Below are 24294 nucleotides of genomic sequence, written 5' to 3'. Positions count from 1 at the left end.
GCAGGGGCAAAACCTACTCCATGCCCCTTCCCACTGCCCCTCACCCCAGAGCCCACTGCTGCCTCTTCCATATGCAACACTGCCACATGTGATGTTTAAGAAGTCTTTGGTGACTGGGAACAAATTGGTTTAATTCTTCAATGCCAAGCTGGAATTATACAGGGGAAACTGCAGTACCCTCTGGTGTTTCTTTGGGCCCCATAAGTTCATTTGGTGCTCAGTTTGGATTTGAACTGGCATGTCTGCTGTCTGCACCATTTGAGCTGAGAGTTCACCACACCAGTACCTTCTCAGAACTAAGACCAAATCTAATTTAATACATTCCAGGAGTGGGGACCAAAGGGTAGCTGAAGAGGCCAGCATTAAGAAGTTCTAACTCCCTGAGCCTTCATCATGCCAATGTTATTAGCAGACAATGGCAGATATCACCGGATCAGACTCTGATCATATCCAGATGCTATCCTAGTAGCTCACAGTGAGGTTGACAGCAATGAAGTAGCAAATCTCCTGCTCCCTCCATCTTTGGAAACTGCTGACTACCTGGACATGTAGAACGCAAGTGGACATAACATGTCTCCTTATGAGGAGATGAAATGCCCTGCTGATCTAACTCTCCCGGTGGTTGTATATTTCCATTCTGTCTTGATGAAGGCAGCAGAAGTGTTAGAACTGCCCTTGCCTACAGTGGAGATCAAGTCCAATATTTTGACTCAAGTTGTACAGTCTGTTTGAGTGACATCAGAGCCTCTGTTGTCTTTTAATTAGGCATTGCTTGACCATATCAAAGTGGACCCATCTTTCAGCTGATTCATTGCCAGGCATAATAGATCTGCCCGAGGGAGCCTTCTTTCCTCTTTGCCCATCCCTTTCCAGAGAATGTGGTGGTGCTAGCCTCTTACTGCCCTAGGCAGAATTCAGGTGCTTTTCCAACGGCCTCACCCAGGTGGGATTTTACTATAATTTGGAAGCTGTTATAAAGAAGGTTTTCTTGGTCGGCAACTTGGCCCTTAATTTAATGAATACGACCTGTCTGCTGCCCAGGTATATCTGTAGTATGTGAGATATGGTTAGCCTGGTGATGCTAATCTTGCCGAACCATCTAAGAGACCATTTTGCAGCAGTATCCAGGGACAGTCATAATGCATTGAGGCAAATTATTACAGTAGTGCTTGAAATAATAGACTCTGAGACTAGAGCTGTGTGCATCTTCATTGCTATGCATAGACACAGATGGCTCTGATCTACTGTTTTTAACGATGATATACAGGTGAGCCTCGTGTATGCTTTCTCATAGGGCTCACCTTTTTGAAGAAAAAGGCTGACTCAGGCTTTTAAAGGTTTAGAGCAAGATGAATCACTGCCAGATCTCTTGGGCTGCAATCCCTGATCGAGGACCATTGACAGTTCTGGAGTTTTTCAAAGGGCTTTCCCTTTCATCCCAGTCAACACTCCCCACCTGTTCAGCAACCAAAGCAGCTGCCACACGTTTTGTCTTCACCAGGATATGGTCCAGACCATTATTTAGGGCACCCTTCAGTACACGCTGAAAGGAGCTATGGGGGTCATGTTTTGGACACAGACTGCCGGAGGAAGATCATTCTCTCACCTTTCCGCAAAGACCTGGAACTCCCTACCGCTCCACCTCCGCCTGACCCAAGACCTTCTATCATTCAGGAAACACCTCAAGACTTGGCTTTTCGACCAGTGGCTCTCTTCTCCCCCCCTCCCCCCCTTTCCCCCCCCCCGCGCCTTGAGACCTTACCGGGTGAGTTGTGCGCTCTATAATTCCCTGATTGATTGATTGAAGTAAAGATTTTTAAAGCTTCATCTTCACCTCTTCCTTCTGGGAATCCATTTTAGCTCTTCCTTACAGAGGCATGTACATCTGGTTGGGTTTGGAGTATCCTTCTTTCTTAAGGTCTCAAAGGCCATAACCTCTAATCAGTGGCTCCTTTAGTACCTTTCTTTCTTCAGGCCTCGAAGCCCATAACGTCTGATCAGTGGATCCTTCAAATAATAGAAAGGAAGTACGCCCTACCCTTCCCACAGGCATCTCCCCATATCCCACTTAAGACTCTTCAGTCAGAGGATCGTCTTTGGATACTACAGCAGAAAGCAGCAGTGGAGTTGGTCCCAGAGCAAGAAATTGTAGCTGTAGTGCTGGTCTTAGTACTTTCTGGCTCCCTAGATTGTCTTTGTTTGATCCCGGACCTCAGGGTCTTAAATTGTCTTCCTTTGCATGAAACGGTTCAAGATGTTCCTCCTGACTCAGGTTCTTCAGATGCAGAAATCAGTGGACTGGAAGGTGTCCCTCAGCTTGCTGTAGAAGTACTTTCACATATTGATCCTGCATGTTCGCTGTGGGGTCCACACATTCCTCCTGATTGGCCATTTGAGCTGACATTGCCATCTTTAGTCATTACCATTGTGATGTCAGTGGTCCCAGCACATCTGAGAAGGTGCCATACATAGACAACTGGCTGCTCAAGGCCAGCTGTCAGCAAATAGTGTTGGGCTACCCGCAGGCGGAAGCGTCCTTCCTATTCAACTTGGGCCTTTCCCCATCAACTTGCCCGGGTTCCATTGCCTGTGTGCATAAGAGCACTAATAGACACAATATCTTTGATCTTGATTAACAATGTGGGCATTGAAGTCTGGGGCTTCATGCTCATTATAAGGAGACTGAGGCTGTGGGACTGGGTGAAAAGTGATGAGGCCTTGCTGGTGCCAGCCATCTGGAATACTTTCTGAGTACCTGAGCCACCATAATGTTGTCCATCATGAGTTTCGTCTTCATATGGAGGTGGTCAAGACCACCTTTGCCATGTAAGACATCACTCAGTGGATCTTTACACCACTGGCAAGATAGTTCACTGCTTACAGTACCTGCTGCAGGGAGCTTTAGGGGATGCATTCCAGTTGAGGTGGAGTTTTCGATTTTACTGGGAATTTCCTCTCATACCACTGATTCCCTGGTTCTTGAGGAAGCTGCACCAGTACCAAGCCATTCTGATTGCCCCAGACTTGTTGAGAAGGGAGTGGTACGCAGACTCCCTGTGTTCCCTCTCCTTCAGCTATCTCTAATAGCAGACCTGCTTTCCTAATCAGAGTTACAGGTTCTGCATCCCAAGCTCCAGACGCTCCCCTTTCATACCTTGAGATTGATCAGCGAATATATGATCTTTCAGCTGCCAGGTGGTTGACGTATTTCTGTCAGCATATCACATTCCACAAATATCTGTTTACTCTTGGAGGTGGAAGAGTTATGTTGCTTGGTTAGCTGGACAGAATTTATTTATTTTTTAAAAAATATATTTTTATTGCATTTTAACTTTAGGTACATTTCCACTGTGTACAATGCCAGGATATAATAAATCTTATTGCACCATTATCACACAAATTAACAATCGAAGCTTAACTGTGGTCTCGTCATAATACTTTTTAAGGAATTCCAAGTGTAGTTCCTGCATGTTCATTCTTACCATGTGTGTGTAAGGAGCTTATGTGTCCCCGATCAGTGGTGCTGTCGTGTCTAGTGGATTGTTGTGGGGGGTGGGGGTGGGGGGAGGCCCATTTAAGTGGCTATCTGTGGTGTGTGGGTTCCGAGATCTTGTGTTCCTGTGTGGGGCCCTAGTCCCGCACCGGGTATCGCTGCGGATATTTGCTGGTGTAGGAGGTGGGCAAAGCGGTGACCCTTGGTCAATGAGTTTGACTTGTCAGACCCATTCGAAGTGTATGGGTCTGTTAGGTGAGTAAATGTTTGTCTTAGGGTCACTGTTGTTCCGGTTCATGGTGGTTTCTCATCGCTTTTGGCTTCCAATCTATTTATTAGGGTTTCCCAGACCTCGCTGCCTGTGTGCTGTTGACCCTCCCCGGCCGATTTCCGCAGCACAATCAATTCTATGCTAGCCCATTTCAGTGTCCTGTTGTGCCATGTTTTCAGGTCTGGAGCAGAGGCTGATTTCCAGTTCATTGCTATCAGTCTTTTATACATTACGTATGCTAGGTCTGTAAATTTATGTAAATGCTTATGTTTCTTGTCTCTCTGCCTCAGTCCCAGCAAGCAAGATTTAGGGTCTGCTGTTAACACCAACCCCGTTAGCTCCGATACCCTCTCCGCTATCCCACTCCATTTCCTGTGCACCTGTGCGCATTCCCAGACCATATGATAGAAGTGCGCCAGCGGAGCCTGGCATCTTGGGCAGGTTGGGTCCGAGCTGGGAAGCATATGTTTAACCCTGGCTGGTGAGAGATACGCTTGATGTGTATAATTAAATTGCGTATAGCGGAACCTGGGGTTTCTCAATACCCCTTGCGTGTGGTGCAACGCGTTCGGCCATTCCTCTTGTGAAATCGGGGTTGGGAGGACTGCGTTCCACCTTCTCCGTGTATTTTCTAAGTTGGGTGCGGGGTATTTGTTCAGAGTTTTGTATAGGTTCGACACAACTTTCGACTGGCTGTCATATTGTAGAATGTGGTGCAATGCTGAGGAGGTCGCAGGTTCTTGGTTCCCTGCTAGCCACAGCTTCTTGATGGAGTGGCATATAGCATAATATGTCATGAACTGACCAGGATTTACAGAAGAGAGATCCCGTATCTGTTCGAAGGACATTAATTTCCCTTCTTCAAAGCAGTCACCTATCGTCTCTATGCCCGCCTCCGTCCAGACCGATAGTGAACGTTTTCTTTCTCCTGTTTCCCAGCCAGGAATTACGCCCAGCTGTATGAGGGGTGAGTAGGGGAGCGCGCTACGGCCATTTTGAATATATCTCTTCCAGCATGCATGCACCACTAGCATGCGTGGTTTATCGGACACATCCCTCGGAGTCCTGGTGGCCGCCAGGCCACCAAGGGTGTGCCGCACAAGTGCTTCAGTACCCGTTCCGATTCAGCCAGTGTGGGCCTATGTATCCAGCTCAGTATCCACTGCAGCCGCGTAGTAGCATTCAAAGTTAGGGGCGCCCAGGCCGCCCTCAGACACTGGGCGCTGCAGTGTAGTCAGTGCAATGCGCGCTCTACCTCCCGCCCATATGAGTTGAAACAGGGCTCCATTCAGGTCCCGGAAGAAACTCCCAGGGATCAAAAGCGGCAGTGCCGCAAAATAATATAGTAGCCTAGGTAGTATCAACATGTTTGCCGTCGCCACTCTGCCCATCGGTGATAGCGGAAGTCTACACCAGAAACGCAGCGACCCTTTTATGGAAGCTAGAGCTCTCCCCAAGTTTCCATCTCTGAGGTCCTCTGAGCTGTGATATATTTGTACCCCCAGGTATTTGAATGAGTCAAAACACCATTTCAATTGCCCGGTCTGGGATGTAGTTCTATTTAGCAGCGGTCGTGGAGACAGGGGGAACACGCACGATTTACCCCAGTTCACCACCAGGCCAGATAATCCTCCGAATTCAGTCAAAAGTGAAACTACCAGCGGAATCGTCTCAGTTCCCTTCTGCAGGTATATTAAGGCATCATCAGCATATAGAGATATTATATGTTTCGCCCCATTCCTGAGTATGCCCCAGCTGTCCTCCATTATCCATAGGCGGGTCACCAGTGGTTCCATCGCTATTGCGAACAGCAAAGGGGACATGGGGCACCCCTGTCTAGTGCCTCTCGCAATCGGGATACTGTCAGATACAACTCTCCCCGTCTTCATGCGTGCTTGTGGTCTGGAGTATAGTGTCTGCACCCATTGTATATATTTAGGGCCTATTCCCATGTTCCGCCTGGTGTTGAACAGAAAGTCCCACCCCAGCGTGTCGAATGCCTTCGCATTGTTTAGTGCGAGCACCATTTCTTCAAGCGCCCCCACGTTAGCTGGACAGAATGTGGGTCTCACAAAAGGCATATGTGCGTTTTGCTCAGTCACTGGCTAAACAGGGTTGTGCAGTTAGCTCTAGCAAAGGTTACATTGTGGCCCCTTCACTATTGCTCTGTTTACCACATCAGCACTTCTATTTAAGTATTGGATTGTGTGTAGATTTTTTAAGGGCTCACACGTATGTTTCCACATCTGACGTGATGCCTGTAGGAAGCTGGCCTGGTGTGTGGTGAGCACCTATGGTGTTATCACCTTATACTAGGTCCTTGTATCCCCTATTAGTGAGGTGTAGACAGTGTCTAGGGAGTCAGGTCTCTCTAGAGGTAGCTGTGGATGAGCAGCCAAGACTTATCCAGGAGACATGCAAAGCGTATGAAATACCACATAGTCACACATCACTTACACACATGAAAGAACCACAGTCTTAGTAAAAAAATAAAGGTACTTTATTATGGTAACACAAATATTAAAATACTGAATTGGCAATACTCCATCAGGAGGTAAGTAAACACACTATTATGTACACATTAGAAGTCAGTGATTAGCATAGAAAGCAATAGCAAACAATTGAAAATAGTGAAGGCCCTAGGGGGAGACAAAACCATATATTAAGTGGAATGTGAAAGGCAGTCCCCCACCCAAGGAAGTGGAATCAGTAGAAGGGAGCTGGAGGAACTAGGCACCCTAAAAGCTAAGTACCAGTGTGCCCCCTCAGCGACCAGGAGGGAAAGAGGTAAGTACCTGCTTTCTCCCCAAACTCACAGAAGAACTTTGGAAAAGGACTGTGCAAGATCCAAACAAGACTGGAAGAAACCAAAGGTGGATCCTGATAGAAGAGGACCTGCAAATGAAGGGAACCATGACCACTGTGAAGTCACCTGTCTGACCTGGCCACTCAGACGTTCACAGGGGCCTCTGCCCACCTTGGAATAAAGATGACAGAATCAACCGGCCACCTGGAGGAACTCTGAGCACCACCCCTGGGGTGGTGATGAACAGGGGAGTGGTCACTCCCCTGTCCATTGTCCAGTTTCGTGCCAGAGCAGAGACTGGGGATCCCTGGACTGCTGCAAACGGGCTTATGCAAGGAGGGCACCAAATGTGCCCTTCAAAGCATAACGGTGTCTTGGGGAAGCTACCCCTTCCAAGCCCTGTAACACCTATTTCCTAGGGAGAAGGTGTTACCTCCCTCTCCCACAGGAAATTCTTTGTTCTTCCTTCCTTTGCCCGAGCTGGTCAAGCAGCAGGAGCGCAGAAACCTCTCTGAGGGGTGGCAGCAGCGCAGGCTGTCCGGATAACCCCAGAAGACTAGTAGGAGCAATGCTATGGGTCCTCCAAGAAGCCCCCAGAGTGCATGGAATCATACAACCAGTTCTGGCAACAGTATTGGGGTATGATTCCAACATTTTTTTATACCAAAAATGGCCGGGTTCAGAGTTACCATTATGTAGATGGACACAGGTAGTAGTGACCTGTGTCTAGTACATGGGTAAAATGGCTTCCCAGCACTTATGGAGTTCCATGTAATGGAGCTGGAATTCGTAGGGGCACCTCTGCTCATGCAGGGGTGTCCTCACACAGAGGTACCTTCACTCTGCCCTCTGGGATGGGAAGACCTGCCATAGGGTGACTTAAAGTGATGTGGGGCCAGATGTAGGAAAAAAACAAATTGCAACTCGCAATTTGGTATGCAGAAAGGTGTCTCAGACACCTTCTGCAACTCGCAATGGGGTCGCAAAGACCCACCTCATTAATATTAATGAGGTGGGTCGCAGTTTGCGACCCCATTGCGAGTATGGGCACTCACGGGGATGGTGGCCTGCTGGAGACAGCAGACCACCATGTCCGTGACTGCTTTTTAATAAAGCAGTTTTTTTTTTTTCTACCTGCAGCCAGTTTTCCTTAAAGGAAAACGAGCTGCACTTAGAAAAAAAAACGAAACCTTTCTGTATTTTTCAGGGCAGGTAGTGGTCCATTGGACCACTGCCTGCTCTGAAATTTATTTATTTTTTCCAGAAACAAAGGGGAAGGGGTCCCATGGGGACCCCTTCCCGTTTGCGACTGGGTTACCATCCACTTCAAGTGGATGGTAACTGCGCTTTGTCGCAAATGAAAATGAATAGCATTGCGTGTCTCAAATAGGAAGGGAACACCCCTTCCTATTTGCGAGTCGGAAATGCATTTTGCGAGTCGGATCCGACTCGCAAAATGCATTTCTGCATAGCAAAGAGGCTTTTGCGCCTCGCAAACTGTGTTTTTCGCTGTTTGCGAGGCGCTAACACTTTGCTACATCTGGCCTGTGGTGCAGTGACCTGTAGTGAAAGGGTGCATGTACCTTTTCACTTAGGCTGCAGTGGCAGGTCTGCAGACTCATTTTGCATGGGCTCCCATGGGTGGCACAATACATGGTGCAGCCCATGGGAAACCCCTGGTGCCCCAATGCCCTTGGTACCTAAGTACCATGTACTAGGGTCTTATATGGGGGTACCAGTATGCCAATTGTGGGGTGTGCTAAGCCCTAAGCAAACACATTTAGAGGGAGTGAGCACAGTCACTGAGGCCCTGGTTAGCAGGATTCCAGTGAACACAGTCAAAACACACTGACAGCAGGCAAAAAGTGGGGGTAACCATGCTAAAAAGAGGGTTCTTTCCTACAATGCCCTAGATGGAATTGAATCCTGTTTTGATTGTCTTGATGGGGGGGCATCTTTTGATTCCCTTCACATTTGCCAGTTATATTTCCTTACTTTTAAGACAATTTTTCTTGTGGCCTCTATTTCCTCAAGATGTTTCTGATGAATACTTCTCACTGCAGTTTCCTCACATTGCAAATACCCGAAGGACCCTAATTATATCCAGATCATTTTCTCAGCAGTTTTCTTACATGTCAGTAGGTCGTGTCGGGTCTGTCCCATCCCGGATGTTGCATTGAGGTCTCTACATTGCCACCACCTCCGGACACTGAAATCAGTTTCTTTCCTTCCAAGCTTTCCGACACTTGCTCCCTGATAATCTGTCAGGACTGTCAAACGTTTTTCACACAATTTGTTTCCAGTTGAAAGGGACATGTCTCCTTCAAAAACGACAGATTTAAAGCTGTGCGAGGATTACCACACACAAATGATGATGACAGACCCCCGTAAGATCTATTTCTGTTGTTTGTGCTCCAAATATGATTCAGCGTTATGGAACAAGTGCTTGAAGATGAAGCCGAAGGCAATGCAAGACTTCAAAGCTAAACTCTGCATCACAGAACACCATTGGAATTTGAAGGAGGCCCAGTCTCTGTTGAAGATGAGGATCCAGAGGCACTCTTTCTCACACTCTGGAGATTGTTCATCTTGAAATTCAGGATTTTCAGGTAAGTCTAAGAGGTTAAAGAAACACAAGAAGTCAAAGCATGGCTCCCCTCCATCCTTCCTCCACCAACAGAAGATGAGCAAAGTCATGTTTACAATGACAACAACCTATTTTTTGACTTTTGTGTTTGATACATCCCCTAAAACTGGCCTTAATTAACCCACATTGGCTACAGAATCTATCTTCTTTGCCACAGTCCTAAGTAGAGTCCTAAGTAGAGAAACAGTGGTATTAGCCAATACCCTACCAACTACTGAGGTAAAGACCAACATCCTCACAGAGGTCCTTAATCCAGAACAGCCATCTCAAGAGCCTTTCCTGCCATTTAATGAACCTCTGATACACACACTGATGGACATCTGGGCAAAACCAGGATCATACCCCTCAGTAAATAGGCAGATTGCAATGCATCAAAGACCTGATCCGGTGGACTCTGCCTTCCTCCTCCAACACCATACTCCAGAGATCTTTGTGGGTCAGGCCTCCACAGGTAGGCTAAACCCAAATGCATTTCTGACTATCCTGCCATACAGGGAGTCGAAACAGATGGAAGTATTCGGTAAACTGATGTTCTGTTAAGCCAGCCTTGCCCTCACTTGAGTAAACACCAGCTGTCTTCTGGGGACATGGTGGCGTACATTTTGCCAACTCACAGGCGTTAAAGGATATGTTGGTGTGCATTTTGCTAATTATCCCAAATGGTATTAGACCCAATCTCCAACACCTTATTTAGGATGACAAGGACGCAGTGAAGTACTCCACCCGACCGTGTCTGGACTCTACTGACTGCTTGGGTAGTGACATAGTGCTCTTTTGGGTTGGCATCACCTGTACTGATCGGTCCAACGGTGCTTCCATTGTCCTTACCAATTGATAGTGGCCCTTTAACTTGTTGGGGAATACTCTAAACCCTCCATGTTGTGCTGTTACCATTACGCCTTTGGTCTCCAGTTGTACCCTAAGCTCCCTTTCAAAAGGTGTTGTAAACTTCTCCGCTTGACAACAGCTCTTGACCAAAACTTATTCTTGCACTTGGCTGCTCCTAGGCTTGGCCCTTGCCACCTGACTAGCAAGCATTGTTGTAATTCTTTTTCCTCCTCTGCTCAATGAGCAGGTGGTTTGGAAGGGGGCTATCCATTGTGCCTTTGGTATGATGTCATTTATTGGATGCCCAAACAGCCTTTTTCCCGGAGTAAACAACATAGGGGCTCATTCTGAGCCCGGCGGGCGGCGGGAGCTGCCAAATGGCCGCTCCGCGGTCGAAAGACCGCGGAGGCCATTCTGGCTTTCCCGCTGGGCTGGCGGGCGACCGCCAGAGGGCTGCCCGCCAGCCCAGCGGGAAACCCCTCCCCACGAGGAAGCCGGCTCCGAATGGAGCCGGTGGAGTGGGTATGTGCGACGGGTGCAGTGGCACCCGTCGCGTATTTCAGTGTCTGCAAAGCAGACACTGAAATACAAAGTGGGGCCCTTGCACTGCAGGGGCCCCCAGGGGCCCCACGACACCCCTCACCGCCATCCTGTTCCTGGCGGTCGGAGCCGCCAGGAACAGGATGGCGGTGAGGGGGTCGGAATCCCCCATGGCGGCTCAGCAAGCTGCGCCTCCATGGGGGATTCCCAGGGCAGCGGAAAACCGGCGGTAGACCGCCGGTTTTTCTTGTCTGACCGCGGCCAAACCGCCGCGGTCAGAATGCCCTGCGGGGCACCGCCAGCCTGTTGGCGGTGCTCCCGCATCCCCGGCCCCGTCGGAATGACCCCCATAGTGTAGTGTGGGTGTTCCTGTATATGAACATGAAATTGTGAAATGCCCATCAAATGATATTGTTTTGCTCAATGCATATCCACAAGAGTTTTGTTTGTTGTTATTATTAGTTTCTCGACCTTCCTGTTGGCTTGAGGACATGACCAGTAATCTTTTTGTCCCTGGAGGGTCGAGAGATGCCTGGAATTCAGTGCTCTGAAACAGGGGACCATTTCTTGACTTCAGGACGGTCTGGCACTTCAAATGCTGTTGAGGGTATGATCTCCACCACAAGGCATTTGGTACATGCAAGTTACCTGTGTCATAGAACTCCCATTGTAGTAACAAGACTGCTGGATTTTGGGCGGCAGCACCACTGAGTATAGGGGACTGATCCCACACCATGTGACAGCTTTTGGCCTAACCCTTCTGGCTAGCTATCAGCACCTCACGAATAACAATGGTAAAGATGATTTGTGGCAGCCTACCACATGACACTCAGACTCCTCAGGGAAGTCGTAGTAGAACAGATCGTACCCCTTTCTCTCGGTTATGCAAGTCTTATACATGTAAAGACAAAACAGAAGCAGGATCTTGGTTCAATAAGTTTTATTGAAGCAACTGCGGTTTATGTTAAAAGGCATGAATTGCGATTATGAGTATAATGAAACACACCACTATTACAGCAGTGACAAGGAAAGTGAAACACAGGAAGAGTCCCACCATATTGTAACCATAGTGTATCTAATATCCCTACCTACACTGCTAAGTTTCTACATGAGATTAAATAGCAGTGGTAGCCCCAATCCGCCCATCTAGTCCCGGGAAGGAAGCCCTATCCCCACCTGTGTTGAGGGGTGAAGAAGAGGTCTGTTAGTCTGCTGGGAGTCCTCCTATGTAGAAAAAGGGGAAGCGCAGGGTTTCAGCAGAAACTGTGATGACGTGCAGCATAAGGTGTCAGGCTGGCCGGAATGTCCCCTCTGACTTAGTTTTGGCAGCATGTTGTTTTATAATAAAACTTGTTGTTCTGAGAACTGCTCTGATGTGATAATGCGTTTTTTCTGTGTAAGGTAGACATTGCACTCTCTGGACTGGCAATACCTGTTAAACTGTTGTGTGCAGCCTTGGAGTGAGCACAGGATGAAATGTTTTAAACAGAAATGAATAACAAAATCTTCATGGAAAGGCACCTGATAAAACAATAAAACTTCACCACTAAAAATGAAGCCTTGCTAAAATAATAAGAGGAATAATTTGACAAGTGAATAGGTGAGAGGACAAAGGCCTCAAACCTAAGCTAAAATAAATGTGCCTTCATAAACGCTAAAGTAACCTCACAACACCCTCCCCATCGTCGGTTCGAGAGTGCGAAGGTATATAAAAACATAACCTACTGCTAAAATCACTATGTCTAAAAAAAATCCTTATTAAAAGCAAGCTTAAATAAATGTACATAAAAAGATAAAAATGTTGATGTTGACTAGCAGGACAAACCAAGAGCAAGCCAAATTTAAACAATCAATTTAGAAGTTTGATTAAAAAAAGAAAAATTCCATCAAGTTAACGCAAAATGCCAGTAATAATCACGAGCCTTTAAAAAATCGCCAATGTCATCAATTAAAATTGAATTCAGGAAAGATTCCACTTCTCCAGGTGACAAGCGAATTAGGTCATTGACCAGGAAGGTGAGGGAGCACTCGTGTTCCATTGCCTCAGCCACAGCAGTGCCAGGTGTTGTAACACCAGGAGCCACTTGATCCACAGAGGACAGCTCATAGGAAGCCTCTCTCAGCAGTCACAATCTTCATGTGGAAGTATGGTAATGAGCCTTCATTGAGAACATCAACATATCTCTCTCCAAAGAAGGTACGCGCTGCAGAGCAAGACACACTTCCAGTGCATGTTTGAATGGGCACCACAAACATCGAAAGATGGAATGCAAGCAGTTCAGACCCGGTCTGAATGACAAAGACCAGTTGGACTCCAGTTCGTCTAGGAGTGGTGCTCTGAAATACTACATCATGTGTTCACAACACAGTTGGGCAGGTGGAAGCGCCATCAGTCCTCCTTGTTGAGATGGGGCAGCCATTGCGAAAAAAAATAGCAACAACAAGATACCATCAATTAGTGCCAAAGTTATAGGGAGTCCCCCAAAGGCACATGAAAATATTGAGTGTATGCTTGAAGGTATTATGCCAAATACAGATTGGAAAGTGCTGACAAAACCAGAACCTGCAGCCTCAAATAAATGTACAATCCCAGCGGTGTTAGACACATTAAAAATGCGACCTATTAGTTCACTGAAATTTTTGGGAAAGTTGATGTTTAAAAGGTACTGTATGTCTGCGGATGACTTCGCCACTTGAATTGCATAGGTCTTGCGGGCGGTTGTAAGCGCCACATGTTTTTGAAACAAAGGAGCTTTCAGTCTGCTCAGCTTGTCACCATTTACATTTGAAGTAGCAATATGAGACCATATTTCTGCTACTTTTATCTCTTGTGTGGGTGAAAAGGCACATTTCTGCAACAAGTTACAATTTGGGAGCACCTGGAAAATTGGACGAATCAAAGAGACAGACACACCCTTTAGATAACAAGCTAAATTCGCAGCAGAAGCATTACATGTACTGTGCAAGGACAGCTGTTTACAAAACATTGAATGGCTCACAGAAATCTTGCATTCACTGGCTCTCACAAAGACCCTTTTTATGCCATTGAAACATTTCTACTCAAAGGGTGCCTCCCTCACATCATGGATGTAACTATTTCCTAGTTTCTCAAATCTGCCCACAGAAATGTGCTTTAAACACGAGGTGAACTGAAGTGTTGAAATGGGTAGATTAATAACCCTGGGTATTAACCAAACTGCAGATGGTATTTCCACCACAGTGAAAAGCAACTTTTCTAACTTTTTGTTTACCATAATATAGATTTCTTCTTTCTTGCCATTTTTTGTTGCTTTTGCGTCAAATTAAACACAGAAAACAGGTCCCTGGAGCTGGCATGTCTAGGTACGCAACCACTTTTCAGAACTTGTAACATCCTACCTAACTGCATGATGGACCTAAGTTGACTCTGTCCATGGTGTAAGAAATTTTGTATGATGTCAGTTGAAGATGAAACAATATTGTGGAGGGTGTAAATGGCGTTCATACCATTATCTACAATGCTAGAGTTTTCTGGAGGTTTTTCTGCTGTATTTGCCTCAACCGGGCGGTGGCTTTTTTTTGTGAAAGTTTTCCAAATTTTGTTATAAATTGCATATAATAAGTGCTTTGTACGTGGTTTTCTAGGACCTAACAAGAAATCTTGTAAGTCTGTGTTTTCTGACAGGAGACTAAGATGTTGTTTTATAGCTGTTAGTGTAGAAGATTTCAACAATTGTTGGTATAGTTTGCCCACACTGAATGTTGTAACAGTACCGGATTATTGTTCTGCGATGTAATGAGGGTCAAGTCTACTCGTTCCAAAACCCCATGTGGAGTTTACAAAACGCAAATGACAACCATTTGGGTCCACTGGCCACAAAAAACACCCGTTTGGACGTGAAAGTGTTGAGTTATGTGTTCTATTTTGAAAACACACCGGTAGAGTTGTTCTTCAGTGACATTTAAAATCTTTTGTAATATGTCAAAATTACCGGTGACAAAATGCTGGGCGCATTTAGTTCCTTAATCTTTGCTAAGGCTAAATAACTTGTTTGTTGTACAGTTTCATTTAAAAATATAATTTGCAACGGAATAAGACATACTCTAAACAAAGCTTCCCATCCCTGTATTTGACAATTTCTAGTTGCCCACGCACTCTTGAAGTCAGTCGACTTCAACCAAAGTTCATAGCCTTCAATAGCCAACTGGGAAACAAAAGAATCAGAATAAATTCATTTAGTATCTGTTAACAGGACATTCTTCAATTTCTTAGGAGTCAGTTTAAAGCAATAAGACTCATCATTTTGAACATGATGTCCAGTAAAAATATAGAAACTTTTCTACATATGTTTTAGAACCCTCCACTGGCGGAGTTGGACAATGTTCCTATTGTGTGCAATTGTAAACAGTTCTTGGAGTGCTGGCTTTATGTATAAAATGATGTCTCAAATGATGGTAACAGAGCATTTCCCCATACAATGCTATAGTTTGATAAACATCTTCACTTTCAACACAGTTTAGTATTCAAACTCAGAAAGCATAGAATCAACTCCCAGTCATCGGAAACCACCTCAGGTGTTATTATATAATTATTTGAAGCTTTAAATTTATATGGAATCTGAATCATTTCAGTCTGCCCGAATATATCAAAAAGAACTTTATCCCAAACAATCTCACCAGGAATCAGAAAAGCTGAAATGTTCACTAGGGGCAAGTCTCTTTGGACCTTATGTGAGGACAGTTGAGGTTTCAAGACCTAATTCACTATTTAGACAGCAGAGCGTTCAGGAGGACAATGACCATGTAGCAGTAGAAAGAAAGCAAAGACAAAACCAACCCAGGGAAGGAAGGCAAGCACAGTTAACAGGACCCATAGATAGTTTGATGGATGAATCAAATAGTTAGTTTTAAGCCAGTTGAATACCTTACGTGTTCTTGATACAGGTGTAGTTGAAGATGCTGAAGAATTTGAAAAAAAAAATGTTGATGTCGACAAAATATCCAGAAGCAGTTTGTGCAAACACTGGAGCAGGTGCCAAAGAAGGAGAGCTGCCATTTGTATCCCTTGGTGGTTCGTAGTAAATGATTCCATCCGTTTGTGTGGAGTTACAGAAAAATAACTCAAAACTTTGGACAATTCTTGTCAATGATGTGGAGACAGGTACTAATGAAAGTTGATTTTCCACCCACCCCAAGCTCGGGGGGAGTCTCATCATTGTTGCTTAAATTGTGAAGAGGCATATTCTAACTGGCAATGAGAGGGGTTCAGGAACTGCTCAGTAGTCCTTGTGGCCGACTGTGTAGGACTTGCCACATGGTGTAACTTGACATTGTCAATTCATACAAAGTGTTTTTTTTCTTCTTTTGAATCCAGGCAGTGGTGGTAAAATGACATTTCTGGTCCAGGGTATCCCCAGTACTGGAACCGGTGGTCGATATGCAGTGCCAAATTCCTTTTTTACAGCAATCTTTTTGAGCAATAGATCCCCAACTTTTGGAATCCAACCGTTAAGTGTTGTTGGTAAATCCCTCATTCCCAAGGAGAGGGCACATGCAGATGAGTTTTCATCACGGAACTGTTATAATTCTTGCAAGACAGTGGCATGTTCATTTATGTCAAAAGGTATGTCTGCCGCCACTGCTCCAGGGTGTAGGAAAATAGCTTCCTGTTGCAGTTACCCCCCACTTTTTGCCTGATATTGATGCTGACTTGACTGAGAAGTGTGCTGGGACCCTGCTAACCAGGCCCCAGCACCAGTGTTCTTTCATTCAAAATGTACCATTGTTTCCACAACTGGCACACCCCTGGCACACAGATAAGTACCAGTGGTACCTAGGGCCCTGTTACTAGGGAAGGTTCCGGAGGGCTGCAGCATATGTTGTGCCACCCTAAAGGACTCCTCACCTAAAACATGCACACTGCCATAGCAGATTGTGTGTGTTGGAGTTGAGAAAATGGCAAAGTCGACATGGCAGCCCCCTCAGGATGTCATACCCACCAAATACTGCCTGTGGCATAGGTAAGTCACCCCTCTAGCAGACCTCACAGCCCTAAGGCGGGGTGCACTATACCACAGGTGAGGGCATAGCTGCATGAGCAATATGCCCCTACAGTGTCTAAGTCTATTCTTAGACATTGTAAGTACAGTGTGGCCATATTAAGTATATGGTCTGGGAGTTTGTCAAAATGAACTCCACAGCTCCATAATGGCTACACTGAATACTGGGAAGTTTGGTATCAAACTTCTCAGAATAATAAACCCACACTGATGCCAGTGTTGGATTTATTAAAAATGCACACAGAGGTCATCTCAGAAGATGCCCCCTGTATTTTACCCAATCCTTCAGTGCACAACTGATCTGGTCTGTGCCAGCCTGTCACTGAGATGAGTTTCTGCCCCCTTGGGGTGAGAGCCTTTGTGCTCTCTGAGGACAGAAAGAAAGCCTGCACTGGGTGGAGGGTCTTCTCACCTCCCCCTGCAGGAACTGTAACACCTGGCGGTGAGCCTCAAAGGGTCATGCCTTTTGTTACAGCACCCCAGGGCATCCCAGCTAGTAGAGATGCCCGCCCCTCCGGCCACTGCCCCCACTTTTGGCGGCAAGGCTGGAGGAGATGATGAGAAAAACAAGGAGGAGTCACCCACCATCAAGGACAGCCCCTAAGGTGTCCTGAGCTGAGGTGACCCTAGCCTTTAGAAATCCTCCATCTTGAGAATAGAGGATTCCCCCAATAGGATTAGGGATGTGCCCCCCTTCCCTCTGGGAGGAGGCGCAAAGAGGGTGTAGCCACCCTCCAGGACATTAGCCATTGGCTACTGCCCTCCATACCTAAACACCCCCCTAAATGTAGTATTTAGGGGCACCCCAGAACCCAGGGAATCGGATTCCTGCAACCTGAAACAAGAAGGACTGCTGACCTGAAAACCCTGCAGAGACGACGGAGACAACAACTACTTTGGCCCCAGCCCTACCGGCCTGTCCCCTGACTTGAAGAAAACTGCAACAGCGACGTATCCGACAGGGACCAGCGACCTCTGAAGCCTCAGAGGACTGCCCTGAACCAATGGACCAAGAAACTCCAGTGAGCAGCGGCTCTGCTCAACAACAGCAACAACTTTGCAACTTTCTTGCAACTTTTGAAGACCTCACTCTTCCCGCCGGAAGTGTGAGACTTCAGCCTCTGCAGCCGACGCCCCCGGCTCGAGCTCCAGAGAACCAACACTACAGGGAGGACTCCCAGGCGACTGCGACCTCGTGAGTAGCCTGAGACGACCCCCCTGTACCCCTACAGCGACGCATGCAGAGAGAATCCAGAGGCTCCCCCTGGCTGTGACTGCTTGTAACAAGGAGCCCGACGCCTGGACCAAGCACTACACCTGCAGCCCCCAGGACCAGAAAGAACCAAACCTTAGTTCAGGAACGACCATGAGGCGACCCTCTGCCTAGCCCAGTCGGTGGCTGACCCTAGAAGCCCCTGTGTGCCCTGCCTGCACCGCTAGAGTGACCCCCTGAGTTCCTCCATTGTTTGTAATACAAAACCTGACGCCTACTTTGCACACTGCACCCGGCCGCCCCTGTACCGCTGAGGGTGTGTTTTGTGTGCCTACTTGTGTCCTCCCCAGTGCTCTACAAACCCCCCTGGTCTGCCCCCCTAGGAAGCGGGTACTTACCTGGTGGCAGACTGGAACCGGAGCACCCCTGCTCTTCATAGGCGCCTATGTGTTTTGGGCACCTCTTTGACCTCTGCACCTGACCGGCCATGAGCTGCTGGTGTGGTAACTTTGGGGTTGCCTTGAACCCCCAGTGGTGGGCTGCCTATGGCCAGGAACTTAGACTTATGAGTGTCTTACTTACCTGACAAACTAACCATTACTTACCTCCCCCAGGAACTGTTGATTTTTGCAGTATGTTCACTTTTAAAATAGCTTATTGCCATTTTTACTAAAACTGTGTATGATACTGCTCTAATTCAAAGTTCCTAACTTACCTGTGTGGAGTACCTTGCATTTTATGTATTTACTTCAAATCTTGAACTTGTGGTTCTGAAAATAAATTAAGAAAATATACTTTTCTATATAAAAACTATTGGCCTGGAGTAAGTCTTTGAGTGTGTGTTCCTCCTTTATTGCCTTAATGTGTACAACAAATGCTTAACACTACCCTCTGATAAGCCTAATGCTTGACCACACTACCACAAAATAAAGCATTAGAATTATCTAATTTTGACACTATCTTACCTCTAAGGGGAACCCTTGGACTCTGTGCACACTATCTCCTACTTTGAGATAGTATATACAGAGCCAACTTCCTACACAGGGTTATCGAGATCTGGAACATACATAGATATGGCAAACAGAACCTTCTCTTGGGCAGATTATATAGTGTTCTCTGAACTCCATGTAGGTGGTTAAGATGACTATGACCCATACCTAGTACTCTTGCTGTGAAGGATTGCTTTAAGTCTCGGGTTTTCTACTCCACCACCACGTTTCTCTCAGGATGGTAGGGAGACAAGAAATGGAGTTGGACACCCATCATAGCCATGTTGTTCCTGATTGCCCTGGAGGCAAAGGCCTGGTTGGAAAGGAATGCCACAACCGCTTATGACCCAATGAAGACTTGCAAATCTTTAATAACAGTTTGAGCGTCAGCTGATCATTGTGGTCATACCTATAGAAATCTGGAGCAAGAGTCAACAGCGACTAAGATGTGTTTGTATGCACCATCAGGTTTTAGAGGACCACAATTGTCCAGGTAAACACATTGTAGAGGTTTGTTGGAAATTAGGAAGGGTGTCAGCGGTGGGCGTTTTGTTGTGGACTTTTTTGTTGGCAGATGTCACAACAAAGGACATACTGTTTGGTCTGTTTTATATAGACTTCGCCAACAGTAGCGTTTTTGCAGTAATTAAATTGTAGTCGCCACACCTGCATGGGGAGAAGCAACCCCTTCATGCGCTGCTTTTATTAGATCAAATTTCTGGTCTTGGTTGGGGATCACACGATCACCCACTCTTGGCATTGTTACAAATGCAACATTTTGAGCGTTGAGATGGTAGGAATATTTGGTGGGATACGCCTTTGGCAAGGGCTTGCTGTCAGCCTGAGCTTTTACTGCAGCCTGTGTTTCATTGTTCAACCTTGTCCAAGAATGAGTAACCGCAGCAACAGAAGCCATGGCTACTGCTGACTTGGCTGCTTCATCAGCCAAGGAGTTTCCTACAATGTGTATTCCTACACATTGATGGCCCATTGTATGTAATACCTGGGTATTTGGTAGCATCTCCTTTAGATTTGCTACCTTCCCCCACAAAAGTCTGTGCTTGATGGTATTCCCTTTTGAATTTCTTAACCCATTTTGGCGCCAGTAATGCAGATGTTCAATAAAGGACAGGACACAGTAATATGAATGACACACAATGACTGTGAAAAGTACATGATCCATATGCTTTTGTGCCAGTATTAGAGCTTTAAGCTCTGCCAGCCAGTTGTGCTGTGCAGTCCCATAGGGTCTGCGTGTATGTGTTTGAGGGTGGAACTTGCCATCCCTCATGCATCCACTCACAGCCCCAAAGGCAGTGGAGAATTGTTGTTTGGTGCCTACTGCTGATTGTGCTGAACCATCAGTGTAAATTATCATTTGGAATTGATCAAGAGACAAAATGTTTGTAGGTGTTGGGTGTTCAAGTTAATATTGGAGGAATTCCAGTATCTGACGTTTTGGATCAAAAACATAACTAACATCAGTGGCTTTCAGAGACGTTGCCAATTGCATCCAATGTGGATGTAATGCTTTTGAGTTTGGAACACTGGCTTTTGTGACGGCATCTAATGCTGATATTGAATTCACAAGAACAATGCTTTTCTTCTGGGCCAGATATCTCCGCTTTGTGACAGCCATTTGAACAGCAGTCAGAATTTTCTCAGTGGGAGCAAAGCGTTGTTCAGCCAAGGGATATAAATGTGATTTTTATGCTATTGGAAGTGTATCCCTTTCATTGAATTATAGGTAGGTGAATCCAATGCCACCAGCAAGTACTCTGATTACCAAGTATGTTTTGTTATCACATTTGTAAAACTGTTTTGCTTCAAGCATGTCCTACTGGAATGCTCTGAGAATGCGAGTGTGTTCAACTGTCCAACGTTTGTTTACTTGAAAAGTCTGGACGTATCAAGTCATAAAATGTTTTTATGCGTTGTGCATAATCTGGAATGTATGTTCTACCAAAATTGAAAAAGTCCAATAAGGATTGTAGCTTCTTGATGGTGTTTGGTGGTTGTAATTTCACACATATTTTCTAGAAAGTGGGGCGCCAGTCTCTTTCCTTCGTCTAATAACTTGTATCCCAAAAACAGAACACTAAAAAAGACAGTTTGTTTTCTTGAAATTAAATGTGTAGCCTATTTCACCAAAACCCATCAAATTGTGGTCTACCCATCATAGGTGTTTGACCAGGTCCTCATCTGTCAGGTAGCTGTCATCTACATTGAACAGCGCCTTAGGGTCAAAGTTGTGTAGTACGGATGTCAAACATGCTGAGAACAGTCCACAACTGTTCTTATAGCCTTTTGGGAGTTGACGAAAGTTCCGTGCAAGCCTAACACATGTAAGGACGTCAAATCTCTGCTTTCAGGTGCTATATTTTGGCAGAAAGAACCATTGGAAATATCCAAGATTGTTTTATATTTTTACACATATCTTAATTCTTTGGAAACAAGGACCAAGAAAGATGACACATTGACTGTAGGAAAGTGCCACTGTTGCCATGGTTACACCCCCCACACAAACATTTTTCCTGATATTGACGTCAACTTTGATTGAAAGTGTGCTGGGATCCTGCTAACCAGGCCCCAGCACCTGTGTTCTTTCCCGAAATCTGTACCTTTGTTTCCACTATTGGCACAAGTCCCTTGTAAAAGGTACACATGGTACCAAGGGCCCTGCGGCCAGGGGAGGTCCCCAAGGCTGCAGCATGTATTATGTCACCCTTGGAGACCCCTCACCAAGCCCAGGCACACTGCCTTTGCAGCTTGTGTGTGCTGGTGGGGAGAAAGACAGTCAACATGGCACCCCACTCAGGGTGCCATACTCACAACACACTACCTGTGGCATAGGTAAGTCAACCCTCTAGTAGGTACTACATCCATAAGGCAGTGTGCACTGTACCACAGGTGAAGGAATGGATACATGAGCAATATGCCCCTACAGTGTGCAAGTCTATTCTTAGACATTGAAAGTGCAGTGTAGCCATATTAAGTATATGGTCTGAACGTTTGTCATTACAAACTCCACAGCTCCATAATGGCATCACTGAATACTGGGAAGTTTGGTATCAAACTTCTCAGCACAATAAACCCACAGTGATGCCAGTGTGGGATTTATTGGAAAATGCACCCTGAGTGCTTCTTAGGGATGTTCCCTGTATGTTAGCCAAACTACTAATGCAGGACTGACCGGTCTGTGCCAGGCTGCCACTTTCAGACAATTTACTGACCACATGGGGTGAGAATCTTTGTGCTCTCTGTGGCAACAAACAAAGCCTGTCCTGGGTGGAGCTGCTTCACACCTCCCGGCTGCAGAAACTGCAACACCCGGTGGTGAGCTCCAAAGTCTGAAGCCTCAGGTTACATTGCCCCAAGGTACTCCAGCTAGGGGAGTTTCCCGCCTCCGGACAAAGTCCCACTTTGACGGTAATTCTGGTGGGAAAATTGGGAAAAACAGGGAGGAGTGACTCCTCCCAGCTAGGACCACCCCTAAAGTGTCCAGAGCTGAGGTGACCTCCTCATTGCAGAATCCTCCATCTTGGTTTGGGGGACAGGGACCAATAGGGTTAGGTATGTACACCCCTCCCTGAAGGGAGTCAGCACAAACAGGGTGTAGCCACCCTCAGGGACAGTAGCCATTGACTTCTGCCCTCTGACCCCTGAAACGCCTCTAAATCTAGGATTTAAGGGCCTCCCTGAACCCAGCCCACCAGATTCCTGACGAGCTGACAAGAAAGCTGAGCCCCATCAGAGAAGAAGGAAGACGACAACTGATTTGGCCCCAGCCCTACCGGCCTGTCTCCTGCTTCAAAGAACCTGCACAAGACTAGCGACACATCCAGCGAGACCAGGGGCCTCTGCCAAGCTCCAGATGACAGCCCTGCACCCAAAAGGACCAAGAGCTCCTGTTGACAGCAGCCCTGTTCAAGAAGAAGCAACAACCAAGGCCTCCAGCCTTACTCCGTATGTATGAGTCCTAACTACTCTGCACCCTATGCCCACGGCCCGTGCCAACGTGGCACAACCAACTACAGAGTATCCCCAGGTGATTCGGATCAAGTGCCCACCCTGGGTTGATCTCTCCTACCCTCCATGACAAAGCGTGCAGAGGGAATACCGAGGACCCCCCTGGCGAAGATATCCGACCCCTAAAGACACACTGTACCCGCAGCCCCAGGCCTGGGAGAGCCCAACCTCTGGTGCAGCTATGTTCAGCAGGTGGCCCTCCTCCCGGTCTAGCCTGTGGTTTGCTCCAGTTGACCCCCTGGACTTCGCCTGCAACATCTGAGTGACCTCCGGGGTCCCTTCATTGAAAAGCATTGGGAAGCCCGGTGCTCTTTTTGCACCCTGCACCCGGCCACCCCTGTGCCGCTGAGGGTGTATGTTTGGTGCCTACTTGTGGCCCCCCCCTGGTGCTCCTCTAAAGCACCCAGGTCTGCCCTCTGAGGACGGGGGTACTTACCTGCCAGCAGATCTGAAACCGAGTGCCCCTAGTCTCCATAGGATCCCATGCTAAGTTTGCCTCAAATTTGACCTCTGCACCCGGCCGGCCCTGTGTTGCTGGTGGTGGGTGTCTGGGGTTAACTTGAACCCTGACCTGTGGACATCCTAACCTCCAGAGACTGGATCTGTAAGTCAAGTACTTATCTGTAAATCATATTACCTCTCCCCCCCCAACCCCACTCGGAACTGTTTCTGAAAATTGCACTGTCTACTTTTAAAACAGATAATTGCCAATATTTCAAAAACTGTATAACTCATCAATTTCAAACAAAATACTGTTGATCTGTGTGAAATACAAATCTATTGAAGTACTTAACTGCAACTTGAATCTTGAGGTTCTAGATATAAACTAAGAAAATATGTTTTTGCTATATAAAAACCATTGGTCTGGAGTTAAGTCATTGAGAGTGTGCTTCTATTGCTTGTGTGTGTACAACAAATGCTTTGCACTTCCCTCTGATAAGCCTAACTGCTCGACCACAGTACCACAAAAGAGAGCATTAGTATTATCTACTTTAGCCTTTGTTAAGCCTCTGGGGATCCCCTGGACTCTGTGCACACTATGGGCCCCCATTACGAGTCTGGCAGTCTCATGACCGTCAGACTCGCGGTGGCGGTCCCACCGCCAACAGGCTGACGGTGGGACCGCCATAATTTGACCATGGTGGAGCCGTGACAGTCAGACCACCGACACTGCTAGGCTGCCACCAGTCGGCAGCCTTTCGGTGTTGGTAATCCACCAGGGCAGCGCTGCTTGCAGCCCCACCCTGGGGATTTCGAGTCCCCATACCTCTAGCCTTTCCATGGCGGTTTACACCACCATGGAAAGGCTGGCGGAATGAGGGCATTTGGGGGCGTCTTGGGGCCGCTGCACTGCCTATGCATTTGGCATGGGCAGTGTAGGGGCCCTCATGCACAGCCCCGTCGCTCATTCCACTGCCCGAATTACGGGCAGTGGAATGT

At 46.7% G+C, this 24294-nt stretch overlaps 1 protein-coding gene across 5 annotated transcripts in view; it reads left to right on the top strand.

Moving 5' to 3' along the window:
• KMT2E (lysine methyltransferase 2E (inactive)) overlaps positions 1-24294 on the top strand; it is a 1466695-nt gene that overhangs the window by 711380 nt on the left and 731021 nt on the right. The gene's annotated exons all lie outside the window — the stretch shown is intronic.

This window comes from Pleurodeles waltl, chromosome 4_1, assembly GCF_031143425.1.
Source record: "Pleurodeles waltl isolate 20211129_DDA chromosome 4_1, aPleWal1.hap1.20221129, whole genome shotgun sequence".
NCBI lineage: Eukaryota > Metazoa > Chordata > Amphibia > Caudata > Salamandridae > Pleurodeles > Pleurodeles waltl.
This window is presented reverse-complemented; position numbering and strand designations above follow the sequence as displayed.